The sequence below is a fragment of the Limulus polyphemus genome, unplaced genomic scaffold (assembly GCF_000517525.1).
Source record: "Limulus polyphemus unplaced genomic scaffold, Limulus_polyphemus-2.1.2 Scaffold259, whole genome shotgun sequence".
Taxonomy (NCBI): Eukaryota; Metazoa; Arthropoda; class Merostomata; order Xiphosura; family Limulidae; genus Limulus; species Limulus polyphemus.
Genome location: NW_013665869.1, coordinates 277,235 through 291,409, shown reverse-complemented (window position 1 = coordinate 291,409; position 14,175 = coordinate 277,235).

The window sequence follows — 14,175 nt, the reverse complement described above, 5'->3', positions numbered from 1 at the left end:
CTACGTGTTAAAAAGTGTCAGTAAAGTTATTTTTCTCTTTTTTTTTTGTAAGCTGTGCAGGCAAAGAAACACAGAGGCTATGAAATGCCTTGTAATTATCGATACACAAAATCTCCTACTAGAGTCAATGACTTTCGTTTTTGCATGTATGCTAGTTTATATAATTTTGCATCACTCCAAAATTATATACTTTGCTTCATAAAGTCGAATGAAGCCTACTTTGAGAAAGCTAAAGGATAACTTCGTTCTTCAACGACTTACTGAGTTCTCGCCTGAGAGGATTAAGGAAGACTTGAAAAACACCGAATGCATTGCAAATACTAAGTACTAATGTTATGGCTTCCGGTAGTCTTTTGCCAACTCATTTTGTAGTTTCTTTGATTAAATGATGTGAAATAAAAGATATAAATTACGTTCACACACACACATCATAGCTGCAGGTGCATACTCTCGTACTTACGAATCAACATAAAGATCGTATAAGATATACATTCCTTTCAATTTTTGTTTTGCCTTCTTATAACTGAATTTTTGCACACTTTTGATAAACTAAAAGAAATGCTTCCTCTGTTTTGGTAATATAACTACTTCTAATAAAAAGATAACCACAAATAAAATTGTATTGGGAACCTTATTAATGAATTAAATAATAATTGGCTTGGTAAAATTGTAGTTATTCTTTGTTTATTTTGGTAAAAAATAGTCGTGAAGTTTAATCTAGTTCATTGATTATCCACTTGTCAAGTGATGTAGTTCAATTCCCGGGAATTCCACCCCTCGTTAATACACATGAACAAGGGTAAACCGAAAACGAAAACCAGGTTTCTTGTAGCGGTGAAGTATAAGGTTATATATATAATTGTGGTCTCTTATTGTAAAGTATAGATATTTATATAAGATTCATTATTTAAATTCCCTTTTTTGTTCTGTAGACATTGATACTCAGGCTTTCTTACCCTATCTTTTGATGTTCTCTTCTGTTTATCCTTAGGACTTCACGAATCGATTCTTCTTCGTTGCTTGGATGAAGTAAATAAATGTAAAACAACAAGAACAACAATAGAAAAACAAAATAGCTTACTTTCACACGCAAGTCTAATGGTAAAAGTATTCAGCTTGAGATGATTTCAACATGTATCAACCAATTATTTCCAATGAAACACGTGGAGGGCTCTTTCTTTATTAACGTACAAGTACAACGATAGGCAGTTTATTTGTACATACTTGTTCTAGAAATTTCTATGTGAAAGTCAAACAGTTTTGTGGCTTTATGAAGAGTGGCTTTTGTATGGTGTCTGTCACGTACTAAAAAGCCAGACAGAGGACACGTGCACTATCGATTCAAAATTTGTTTTCATTTTGTACGTGTTCGGTCTGTTTATTAGACGTAGCCTTCTGGCCCAGGTTCTTCATTGTAGCTAATAATTATGGCAAAAATCTGAAGAGGAATCTATAAGCTTTTGTTGCTACCAAATTTTGTCTAAAAAGTGGAAAACACATTAGAGTAATGATCATCTTTTCACTTTCGAAATATATACTTCGGTCTGTTGACATCAAAGTTAGTAATCTGAGATTAAATGTCATGAAGACTTAGAATGAACCCAAACGGCTGACTTAACTGTTGTTTCCGAATACATATAAGGTGAGCTGCAACATAAACAGTTGTCATACATACAAGTAAACAAAGAGAACATTTATCCTCTATTCGCAGTTTATAATTAGAACATATTACCAATATCTGTTGTGGATCCAAGAAGAAACCATTGTTGCTAAACGCACAGGTGCCACAATCCAAACTTTCCCAGCACAAGCCCACTTCCAAGAACATTCCGCATCTTCACTGAGCCCCCCTCCCAATAAATGAATCTATAAATACTGAGTACCTTAACATTGTGCATTTCGTGTATTGTATTTGATACGACCCCCCCCCCCGGCACTTTCTTACGGCTTCCAGGGGATCTGCGGTCCCCAACATGAGAACCCCTGACCAAATAATATCACGAATTGAAGCTTGTTGAATAAAATATCCCTTTAAGGGTAACTTGGATATGTATTCCAAAGAATAATTTTTAATATATAAATATATCATTATAGACATACTTTATAAAAATATTATATACTTAGAAATGTTTATTCCCGTTTCAATTTACTTGTCGCTTTTTATTGCATTTGTGTGTATCAGTTGTTTCATCGTATGCAAAAATGTATGTTTATGTATATACCTGAAACATAAAAATCATGAAGAACTGCGCCAGTTTTGTGTTTTATTATTTAACGATTCCTTTGAAGTGAATCCAGTTTGTTTCGCGTGTGTGCATGTGTATGCAGTTTCATGAATAAAATCTGGAAGAGTCGCATTTTGCTATACACAGTGCTCATTCATTTTGTGTTACTTATGATTAGAAAAATAACGAAAACATAATTATCTCATGCACATGCTTCTTAAATGAATTCTTCGATTTCAGTTAAAAATACAAGAGAGTACTCCGAAAGTTGAGAAACATGTAATGGTCTGAGCTAATTGTCAGTATTATCACTGAACATGTAATGGTCTGAGCTAATTGTCAGTATTATCACTAAACATGTAATGGTCTGGGCTAATTGTCAGTATTATAAAAAAAGAAAAGAACACCAGTTGAATTTCCCAGTAAGTACTTAGCATGGTTCTAGGAAGGAGGCTTTTAAAAGCCTTTTTTTTTCTTTTTTTTTCAAAGGTTTGAAAGTGTTTCTGTTTTTCCTCTTCTGGATGAGGTTGTCGTTGTTAATGATTATATCTCAGTTTTTAGAAATATTTGATTTAGCTCCAAATTCTAATTATAGAGAGTTAGATGCTCATGGTATTGGTACAAAGCGAATAGAAAATTGGTTTCCTATTAGAAAGCAGAGAATGGTGATGAATAATTATTAATCTGATTCGAAGAATGCCACTAATTTGTCTGTTTTTGGGGCCCTTTCTGTACATTATTTCAACGTTTAGAAGGGATACTTGAGCAATGAGTGGTCAAAATTTGACGCTAATACTGCGATCTTGTACAAGTTTGTTTGTTTTTTAATTTCGCGCAAAGCTACTCGAGGATTGTTTGCGCTAACCGCCCCTAATTTTGAAGTGAGGGAAGGCAGCTAGTTAATACTACCAACCACCAATTCTTGGACAACTCTTTTACCAACGAAAAGTGAGATTGATCGTCATATAATAATTTTTCCACGACTGAAAAAAGGGCGAGCATGTTTGGTGATGTGATTCGAATTCGCGATCCACAGATTGTGAGATAAAGTGCCCTAATCACTAAGTCGTTTCAGGCCCTTCTGAATAAAACTAATATTGTTGAGTATACTTCTTCAATTCAAAATTATCTGAATTATGTGGGTAAACAGTGAAAGTTATAAACTGATGGATTTAAAACCTTCAGTACGGAATTTAGTGAAAGGTCCTAGTATGACCAAAAACCCTCTGAGAACTTTGGTGTGGCCTAGTTGTTCAAGTTGAAGTGCGGATCGAAAATGCTGAGGTATAAGACATGATTCTGCTGATTCAGATGGGCTGTCTGTGCTCTGCTCACCACGGATATCGAAACCCGGTTTCTAGCGTTGTAAGTCCGCAGACATACCGCTGTGCCACTGGGGGGCTTGTAGAAGTGCTCTGCTTGTGTGATGCAATGATTAGACCAGAAATTGGGACTTAAATAGCAAGGGTTAAATATAAGCTCTGGAAATCGAGTTCAAGATTTATTCTTAGGTATAATAACTCCTCTTTTGGAATTAAAAACTTGGATTTTCTGATAATGTGATATGTACACTTTAAATTCTTTAGTGAGGTTTATGTATATATGGATGTGAACGATTGCAAAGACCTGTAATGGTTTTATTGTCTTGAAATTTTTCCAAGTAATTACTGTACCCTGAATCCGTAAATGATATCCATTTTTCTCCATCACGTACATATTATTCACGAAACCTTATAATGCAATACCTAGAAAAAAGACCTACAACACGTAGTTTTGAAACTAAAAGACGTAGGTTTCACAAAAAAATCTGGATTAATGAGGATGCATATTCGTTTGACATCAATGTTCTTCCCTTTTCTTCAGTTTGTTTGTATTTTAGTTAACAAATATAACAATAAAAAATACTCATTGTGGTAAACGAAATAATAATTTAATCTAAGTAAGAGTTTTTTCCGATTTATAAAAATCCTTACGTGATAAAAAAAATGAATATTATTTTCGAAATCTGCATAGCTGAATTCTTGAAAATTCGTTACTAAAACCAGACCTGTGTTATTTTTAACTTTGTGACCAAGTGGCTGTGTTGGAGAATGAAAAGGTCACCTCATTGGGTTGAATGACCTTCTGTTGAATTATTTATTCGTATATTTCAGGAGACATGTAAAAGCATTGAACGAAATTCTATAACATCGATCTTGCTGAGCTGATGAGATGGGATATTGCTTGAAAATACAGCCTTAACTAGACATAACATCCTATATCATTTCCGCAAGGTAGAAAATAACTTTTATTACACCATGATTGTAACTCTTGTAGAGTGTTTGTGATCTTCAAGTTCGGTGAAAGAGGTTTATCACGAAGACAGACTTACTATGTGCCTACAAATCATGACTGTTATACTGGCTAGCAATAGTGTGGATAGGGTCTTTCAAACTTAAAATGTGTAAACATATTTTTCATGGTTGTATTGTGGTAATAAATTTTAGTTATTCCACACTCCAGCAATATTTTTTGAGATTGTATGCCAAACCTTTTCAATGACATGCTGATAAATAATCAGTTTAAGTGCACGGAAAAAAATTTATGTATTGAGGTATTTAAGGTACGTACGTTTAATAGACAAAAAAAGGTAGCCCCGGCATGGCCAGGTGGTTAGGGCGCTCGACTCGCAATCTGTTACTCACAGGTTTGAATCCCCGTCACAGGGGGCGTTATAAGTGACGGTCAATCCCACTATTCGTTGGTAAAAGGTGGCCCAAGAGTTGGCGGTGGGTGGTGATGACTAGCTGCCTTCCCTCTAGTCTTACACTGCTAAATTAGGGACGGCTAGCGCAGATAGCCCTCGTGTAGCTTTGCGCGAAATTCAAAACAAACAAACAATTTATAGAAAAAAGAAGACAAAACTTTAGCTTAATTTCCGGTGCATAACAAGTATGCACCAAAAATCCAAGAGCAGTTTGAAAAATAAGAAAGATATTAATCTTTATTATGGACAGATATTTCCTGAACTTATATCGTTTTTCTTTATTTCGAGACGATGCTTCTGGTTCCTTGTTTAATCCTTCATCAGATCTGGATTTTGTGAAAAAAAGAAAGAAGGAAAAAGATTGTAAGACATTCGGTCCACGTGTTTAGCAAACTGCTTAAATTGTAAGACATTCAGTCCACGTGTTTAGCAAACTGCTTAAATTGTAAGACATTCAGTCCACGTGTTTAGCAAACTGCTTAAATTCATTAAAGAAAATATAAATCTTTGTTCTTTGTAAAACTGCGCCGGAAAAGATGTTTTTTTGTCTACATGGATTGTGTGAGATACACTGCACCAAAAACGTAGACAATAATTAACACGGTCTGGTTCAGAACTCTGGGATACAAACACGCGTAACTGGCATTTCTTCAGCAATTTACCTTCAAACCTCATGGAACACGTAAGATATATCTTCTTACAACAGCTACCAGGAGGAATGGTTTAATAGGTAACAGAAGTCAACGACCCCTTAAGAACTCTGGTGTCACGTATGCTCTGTAAGAGTGATAACACCCATTCGTTCTACTGTATACACCGTACTTATGCGTATCAATACTCTACTAGATACACACGTGCATTTATAAAATAGAGTATCACGTGAACGTTTTCCAATACCCCAATAATCGTGGTTATGTGAGATGTTCAAACTCTTTATGAATGCAGATGTCATTTCACGCACACACCTGTTAAAGTAGTTTACTGTATGAGTAATCTTGTTCGTGATAATTCTTGTGTATATGTTATGTTGTATTAAAACAAGTAAAACCAAAATGAGGACTATTAAGATATTATACTAAGACAAAATGAAACCAAAATGAGGACTATTAAAATATTATACTAAGACAAAATGAAACCAAAACGAGGACTGTTAAAATATTATACTAAGAAAAAATGAAACCAAAACGAGGACTATTAAAACATTATACTAAGAAAAAATGAAACCAAAACAGGCTATTAAAATATTATGCTAAGAAAAAATGAAACCAAAACGAGAACTATTAAAATATTATACAAAGACAAAATGAAACCAAAACGAGGACTATTAAAATATTATACAAAGACAAAATGAAACCAAAACGAGGACAATTAAAACATTGCTCGCTAATATGTTCCAGCTCTTTCAAACAAGCCTGCTTCCCATTAACTACGCTGCAGATATAGAAAGAACAAAATAACGTTATTGATAATTATAATCCTCATTTTCGTACGTGCCTAGAACTTTGTCATGCTCCCTAGTTGAGATGATTTAAACACATAGGAAAACAACAACAAATCATAACGCACAAATGGGAGAGATACGTTACACTATAATGAAACTGTGTATAGTTCGTACTACCAAATATATATATTAGGAATAATATCCGCCGAATTAAGGCCATACAGCTGTGGGGATGCATTTTCTATTGGATATACTTTCTATTCACAAATTACACTTGTGAAATGACTGTAGAACTTACAAATTACGAACAGACATGAGCGCTCAAGCTCACAAAGTCTCGTATTCGATTAACGTTTGCCAGCTGCAGTTAAACATCAGAAAGAAGTTATTTCTCATAAATAGTATAAATAAATTTTAACAAACCTCCCGCAATGAAAAGCAAAACTTATCTGCTGAAGTTAACATTCCAGCTCCAATAATGGTCATATTTTTGTGAATGGCACAAGGAAACCTAATATTTAATTTTGCATATCGTTGTTAGAGTATTTAAAGAAGTTTGTAGCCAACCGAGGTTCGAGTAGAATGTCCTAGTGATTCAACGTAATCTCTTTCAAGGATTAATTCAAATAAACCTGAAAAAATTAGTACTGAGTTAAATAATGCAGGAAAACCTTCCATAAACAAATGTTTTCCTTGATTTGTTGAATTTCGATTTTAAAAACTATAATATCATGAGAGGATGGTTATATTTTCTAAAGTATGAAATAAAGTAAAGGAATGAGAAAAATAAAGGAATTAATATCAATAGGAAAATAAAACCAAATACAAATGATAATGACTAAAGGAAATAGTGAATGCAACTGAACAAGAAAAGCAAATAAAATATAACTTCATTTCAGGGTATAGGTATAGGGTATATGTACCTACTCTGGAACCAATACTGCAGAGTTGAAGGAACAGGTCATGTAAATGAATTGTTTTGAAGCTGAATCATAAGTAGTTATAAAGGAACATGAAACGTAGAACATACACCAATAAAAAGAAAGACTATATACTAGAGGGATTGTCTGTTTGTTTTTTGTTAAGCCCAAAGTTGCACGATGGACTGCCTGGGCTTTACTAACCGCTGGTATCGAAACCCGATCATAAGCTCTCAGACTTGATGCTGAGCTACCTGGAGGCATATTAGAGGTATATAATAGAACTACATATATTTATATATGAGCCACGAAATCCCTGAAAGTGCGAAGAAAAAGGTCTTTTAGTCATTTAACTGGGAATAGTTTTTTTTAACCACAATGGACTGTATACGTAATATGCATTGCAGAGATCAAACCCCGAATTTTAATGTTATAAACCCTCAAACATACTAGTGAATCAGCGGAATGTGAAGGGTGGTGAAAAATTCGGAAGAGACTGGAATGAATAATTCTTCTTCAATTTAAAGTTGAAAGCAACAGTTAATTTATTCCGATGAAAATCAAAAGATGAGTTTTTATTTATTATTTTGAATTTAATTACCAATGAAGAAGACATTAGCACTTAAATGTATAGCGTCTTTACATTCTCACTTCTTGAATTACTTTAATTTTTTATTTCAATATAATTTTAAAACAACATCATGTTGTTTTATATCGTTCTTACGGACACAATGATGAAGAAATAGCAGATAATCTTCCCCACGTTTTGAAATCACATCGATATTATAAGAAAGGAATGGCAATGACCTCAATGATATCGCAATATACCAGTTTATACAATTGAGAGAACGAGATGTGTATAAAACAGAAGCTGAGGTTTATTATCAAAGGACTAATTGTTAGCATGTAAGTAAATACTTTAGGGTTAACACGGTTAGATAGTCGCTGTATTACTATTCACCCCACGTCACGATTAAAATTACCGATTTAAAAATAATAATTTAAAACGCAGGAGAATATTCGGATTCTTGTCCGTACGTTGACTAATCATATAGTTTAAAACTAAAGTGAAACTAATGTAGTTACGTCTGGTTAATTGTTTAAAATTCTAAACCTATTGAAAAACAATCGGTAAATTTAATAATATTTTAAGTAGAACACGAGTATCATATACAAATTGAGAATAACTGAGACTTAAATCTATTATATGTCTCAGTAGGCAAAATAAAGTAAAGTGTTTTTTTTTTCACATATATATATATATATCGTAAACTTCAACTTATACCAATTCAGAAACAATGCTTTCTGGTGACTTTATGATTAAAGTAGTAAATGCGGTATTCATTTTTCAAGAGAAAAATAGACATGTTTAAGTCGCACGTTTAGAAGAGGAGTAAATGAACAAATTATCACTTGACAATTAAAACAAAAGCACAGTTACAGTGCACGATTTAGAAAACCAATCGAAATTCATGCAGAAATGAAGTTGTAGCTTGAGATTAATTGAATAATTTTAATTAATTAGGCTTAACTTAAATATCAATACACAGTTTTGCACAGTACATTTTTTTCTGCATAAATCATCTGAAATATAACTTCTAAAGATCAATAACCAACACTTCGCTCTTGCCGCTTCTGCCACGCAGACACCACACGTATCACGTGAAACTGAGGTTCGTACAGACAGAAGTGTTTTAGATAGAGTTCTGCGAAATACTGTTTTACAACAACTGGCTTGATTTTACTCTGACAACGTGTTTGTTACACTTGACAGTGTATAAGTATGAATGTGTCCTATGTATCTTCTTATAGTATCAGAATATTTTAATAGAGATTCTCCTGGTGATAGATTAGTACATTGTACTAAAAATATTTATATTTTAGATGACGAACTTCAAATATCAAAATTACAGCGACGGCTAGAGCCTTTGTTGTATCGAGGATTTCTGAGAATGTTAACTTATTGTTTATTGTATATCATAAAAGAAAGATTCCAAAAGTAAACATAAAATTCGTTGTTTCGTAAGATCAGTGAGAACATGATAGTTCTCGTGTATGAGTAAGTTCGATGTTCTTTTAACATAGCGATTTTAAAATGAACAAGATATCTACTAGACGGCAGAGCGTCAAGGAATAAAATTTAATAGTTGAAACATTGGCACTGCTTTACAAATGAAAATTTTAAAGCTGATTCCTGTCACCAAAATAACGAAACATTCCTGGTGACAATGATAATAATCATCACTAACGTACTGGAACGTAAAACAAGCAGAAGAGACTTATCCTTACATTAAAGCTACACGCACTGAGTTATTATATTATAACTTATGTTTAGTAGATTGAATATGCTGCTCTGTAATTGTCAAAAACATCTTTCCTGTACAGTATTATAACAGTTAATGCTATAGTATAAAATAATCGGGATAAATAATGTTTTTCTTTTCTCATCAAGTGGTGTAACTCAACAATATATAATTATAACGATTGCAGATAATTAAAAACGTAAACTAGCCTATATAGTGTTGCAAAGTTCGATTGTTAGAAAAGTGTGTTGATTTACAATGACCATTAGTGTAGAATATCCTGAAAATCCTGTTAATTTACTCCGCCATAAAAAAACAAAAAACTTTTGTATATTTTCAGGACTGTTCAAATTCAATTAAGAATTTTAAGATTCCAAAAGGTCTTTGTGTATGACCTTTATGGTTCTTTAAGAAATTAATACGTGACAAGGTACAACATCAAAATACGACAGATCTGGAAACCATCATGGCGTCTTCGGGCATGAAATGGGAGCGCCTTGTCAGACTAATACCATGACGACAGCTTTCTGCAATCGAAAACATTACAACAAACTTGGAGAATGAGCCAAGCTGCCAAGGACACTCTTTTCCCGCTTGGCGTTACCATGTACCAGTACCTACACTCCCTGCATGGAACAAATCAACTTCCTACTCCGTATCAAGGGGCTCTTGAAGACATCCTTCGCTCGACTTAGACTTCACTAGCTCTGCAGAACTCCTTCTGCAAGAAATTCAATCAATGGCCACAGACTTAGCGGAGCCGGGCTTGGTTTCGTCTTGTCGCTAGACGTACTTTCTACATTTGTACTGATGTATTGTTAACTCATCCCAATAAATTATACCGACGAAAGAAAAGGGCAATTTAAGATTGAAAAACAGATTTCTTTGGGTGATTATTCACATAACAAATTCAGAAAATATTGTTCTTAAAAAATGCACAGTTAACGGACATTTCGGGTAAAATAACTTTACAGATAATGTAAAGGTAAATAAAACACTCTAAGTTGGTAATGATTTACCAAAAATGGAGATATAATTAGTTAATATAAGACTAGAAATATTTTCCACACAGAATAATGCTCACCGTGTTATAAAAGTGTTAAAAACATTGTCAAACAGTTTGAAAAAAAAACTAATAAATTTCTGACTTTGCTAAATCTGTTAATTTACTACTACCAGTACCTTTGGAGCTGATTGTCGAAGTGTTTCATAAACAAGACATATGTAATGGATGACAATGAGAAGAACTGATTTGAGTATATTTCAATCTATTGATTAATGAATACCATAATTAAATCAGATGTAGCTGATTATTGTTAAGTGGTATCGAGAAAAGTACTTTCCGAGCTGACGAATGAGATAGTACTATAATCAGTTGATTTGGAAATGATGATTGAGGAGTGTTGTTATTGATATATTAATAGCTGATGAATGAAGGGTAGCATTATCAGCATGTTTAAATGGTATCATTATCAACATGTTTAAAAATGGTGATTGAGAGTTTTGGAATCACATAACTTGAATCTGATGATTGTGAAACAACATCTGAAGTTAAAATTGAAGATTTTCTTAATTAGTTCCTTTTGGGCTGAAGTTTGCGACGAATCGAGATCGGTTCATTTAAAATGATATAAATGGAGCGAAAGATTGCGGAATTTCCTATCAATACAAATGATTCATAGGCTTTTATAAATAATATTTTTGGTGCTAAAGATTGAGGAGCTTCATAAACTCTTCATTTGGAGCTCACCATTGAGAAGCATTATTATCAGCACATATGGAACTGATGACTGAAAAACGTCGTGCTCTTTTCACATGATGTTATCATACGAATCTCTCAGAAGTCACTGACAATGGAGATCTTTATTTTATTGAGAGGAAAGCTATAGGCAATTCGGTTACCAGAAAAAAACCTTACAAATTAAAACATTATATACTTTTATAACGCCAGTATTCGTCATCCTAAATAAGCTAGTATAAACTGCCCTTGAACGGATGGTTATCGTATTACTAACAACGATCTACTAATATTTTACTAACAACGTAGAAACATGAATTTAATTACTGCTTTTTTTGTGTTTTTTTCTTCACGAAAATAGGTTTATCTTATATGTTCGTTTACAGTAATTTTCTTCATAGTTTCATTTTACTTTGTAATTTCCTGTATAGTTTTACTTTTTATTCAGTCTTACGGTTTACAGTTATATATCCAAGCTGACAATATTTTTGTGAACGTCACTCTTCCCTCATTAAACCTAAATGATGAACACATGAAGTTAAAATGAAAATTTTAATTATTTGGAGACTTATGTTTACATGTATCATTCTTCTAGCTCAAATATTAATGACGAAAGAAGGTTCGTACGTTTCTACAGTTGCCCTCTCAAAGTGAGAGAAACAAGGGCTGTAATCACAATTTAAAAATATGGAAGATTTAAATATTTAGAGGTAAGTGAAGAAGACTGTATAAGATTTGGCTACTGTATTATTAATAAGTTAACAATGACTATTACTCTTCCTAAAGTGGTAAATACCATTTTCAGCTACATTAATGTGGTTTTCGTCTTTTTATAGGATGCTATGACGTAGGAAATTAAGTTTTTACACAAGGTGAAATAAACTCTTGCCACTCAGTGTCTAGTTAGAAAATCAAAATGCTTTTGCATACGAAAGCTTCAAAGCTTATGGAAGTCTTACTGAATAAATAAATCCTGCAAAAACAAATCAAGATTACAGATAACGTAAGTGCTAACCTGTTTCAAATACATAGGTTTTTTTCCTGAAGAAAAGTTACGTGAATGTTAAGAACGTCACACAGAAATTATTCATGATAACATATAATTTTTAGTTGATAAGATATTGGAGTTAAAAATTGAATTCAATAGGTAGTTAAAATTCATCATAAGAAGAAAAACAAAAAAAAACAAATGCTCATCCCGACATTCTCAAGTAATTGAATCCTATTTATATCGATGTATTTTGTAGGTGTCTAGTGTTAAGAAAATAATGCCTAGAACTGACTTATAAAAATGTCTTTAAAAGAGTTTCTATGTGATTTTCAGTAGCTAACTTAATGTTGGGTACATTATATTAAAACGATTTTGAATAAACAAATCAGCAAATCACGTGACAAGCAGTCAACCACAACCGATATAAAGTCGTGTGCATCAGAACTATATTTTCACATTTTCTTGGCGTTACATAGTTAGTATGATATCACCGAAAATCGATCGCATTTGGAAAGGGTATGCAACACTCCTTTCAGATACAAATTATTCATATAATCGGATCAGGAAGATGTGGTCAGATCCGGGATCTAGAATTTTCAAGACGGGGATATCCTTTGTACTTAATGAATGTAAATCAGTTCAGATAAAAGATTTGCAACAAGTTCTATCCAAGCCGTGGTAAGCAAAGTGTGGCATTTTGTAACAGGTGAGAATCCGTAAACACAATGGTCATTGGCAGAAGTCGTCCACAAGCGCAGTATGTAACACAATCGAGAAGAATCGCTGACTGAAAACAACAACAACAACAAAGAAACACAAGCCACGTATATATAAGTTGATTCCACGACATACCTATTCACCATCGCATACCTCAAGCAGCCGAAGAATAAAAAGGGTATTCATGCTATCAGATATGAACACACACCTGTCAAGTATTCAGACACGGTGCCTATGGATTTCTATGCATTCGAACTGTTGAAACATAAGCTGGGAAACCGTACAACCTCGTACACTAGATGGCTTATGGAAAACAAGCAAATAATAGTGTTGTCATTTTTACATGACAGCCTTACGCCAAAATGCTTAGCCGACAGATAGAGAGAGCATGAGAGAACGTGGCGACAGGGACTATAACGACGTAGTGAGGCCCCAAAATCGTTTTAATATGACGTGTTCAACCTCTGTATTACTTTGATTATTTTTATGGGCATCTTTCTTTACTCTTGGTTCTATCGGAAGATTATTGATCCCAGTATTACGAATATCTCGAATACAATATCCAAACAAGTCAAGAAATATCTAACAAGATAATAATGTTACTTTCCCCTTTGTTTATGAGAACATGAATTTGAAGATAGCAAAATGTACTCTAATTTACTGTAAGTGATTAACATGTTTAGAACACTGCTTTGCAAGAATATGTTAGTTGGGTGAGGCGTGTTGATCAACGGCCAACAATTTTTTTCGAGATTATTTGGAATGCTAGCGCATACGACGAAAAGCATCTCTCAGCCAAATAGCTCTCGTTTTCTTTTCGTTCCGGTAGAGCTCGAAAGACAAAGACAAACACTGTATGGTTATTCAAGCATAAGCAACTTACTTTTCTGTTTTTATAAAATATAATAAAACTCAAATAACAATAACTAACTTACATTATATATATATAGGTGTGGCGATATAGCGATACGATATAAGTATCGTATGACGAAGCCGTGATACGATTATATCGATACATCGTCCGATACGATACGATTTATGTATCTTCACGAAAGTTGGCAAGCTTTCAGTTAACACAAGTATTTTGTCCAGAA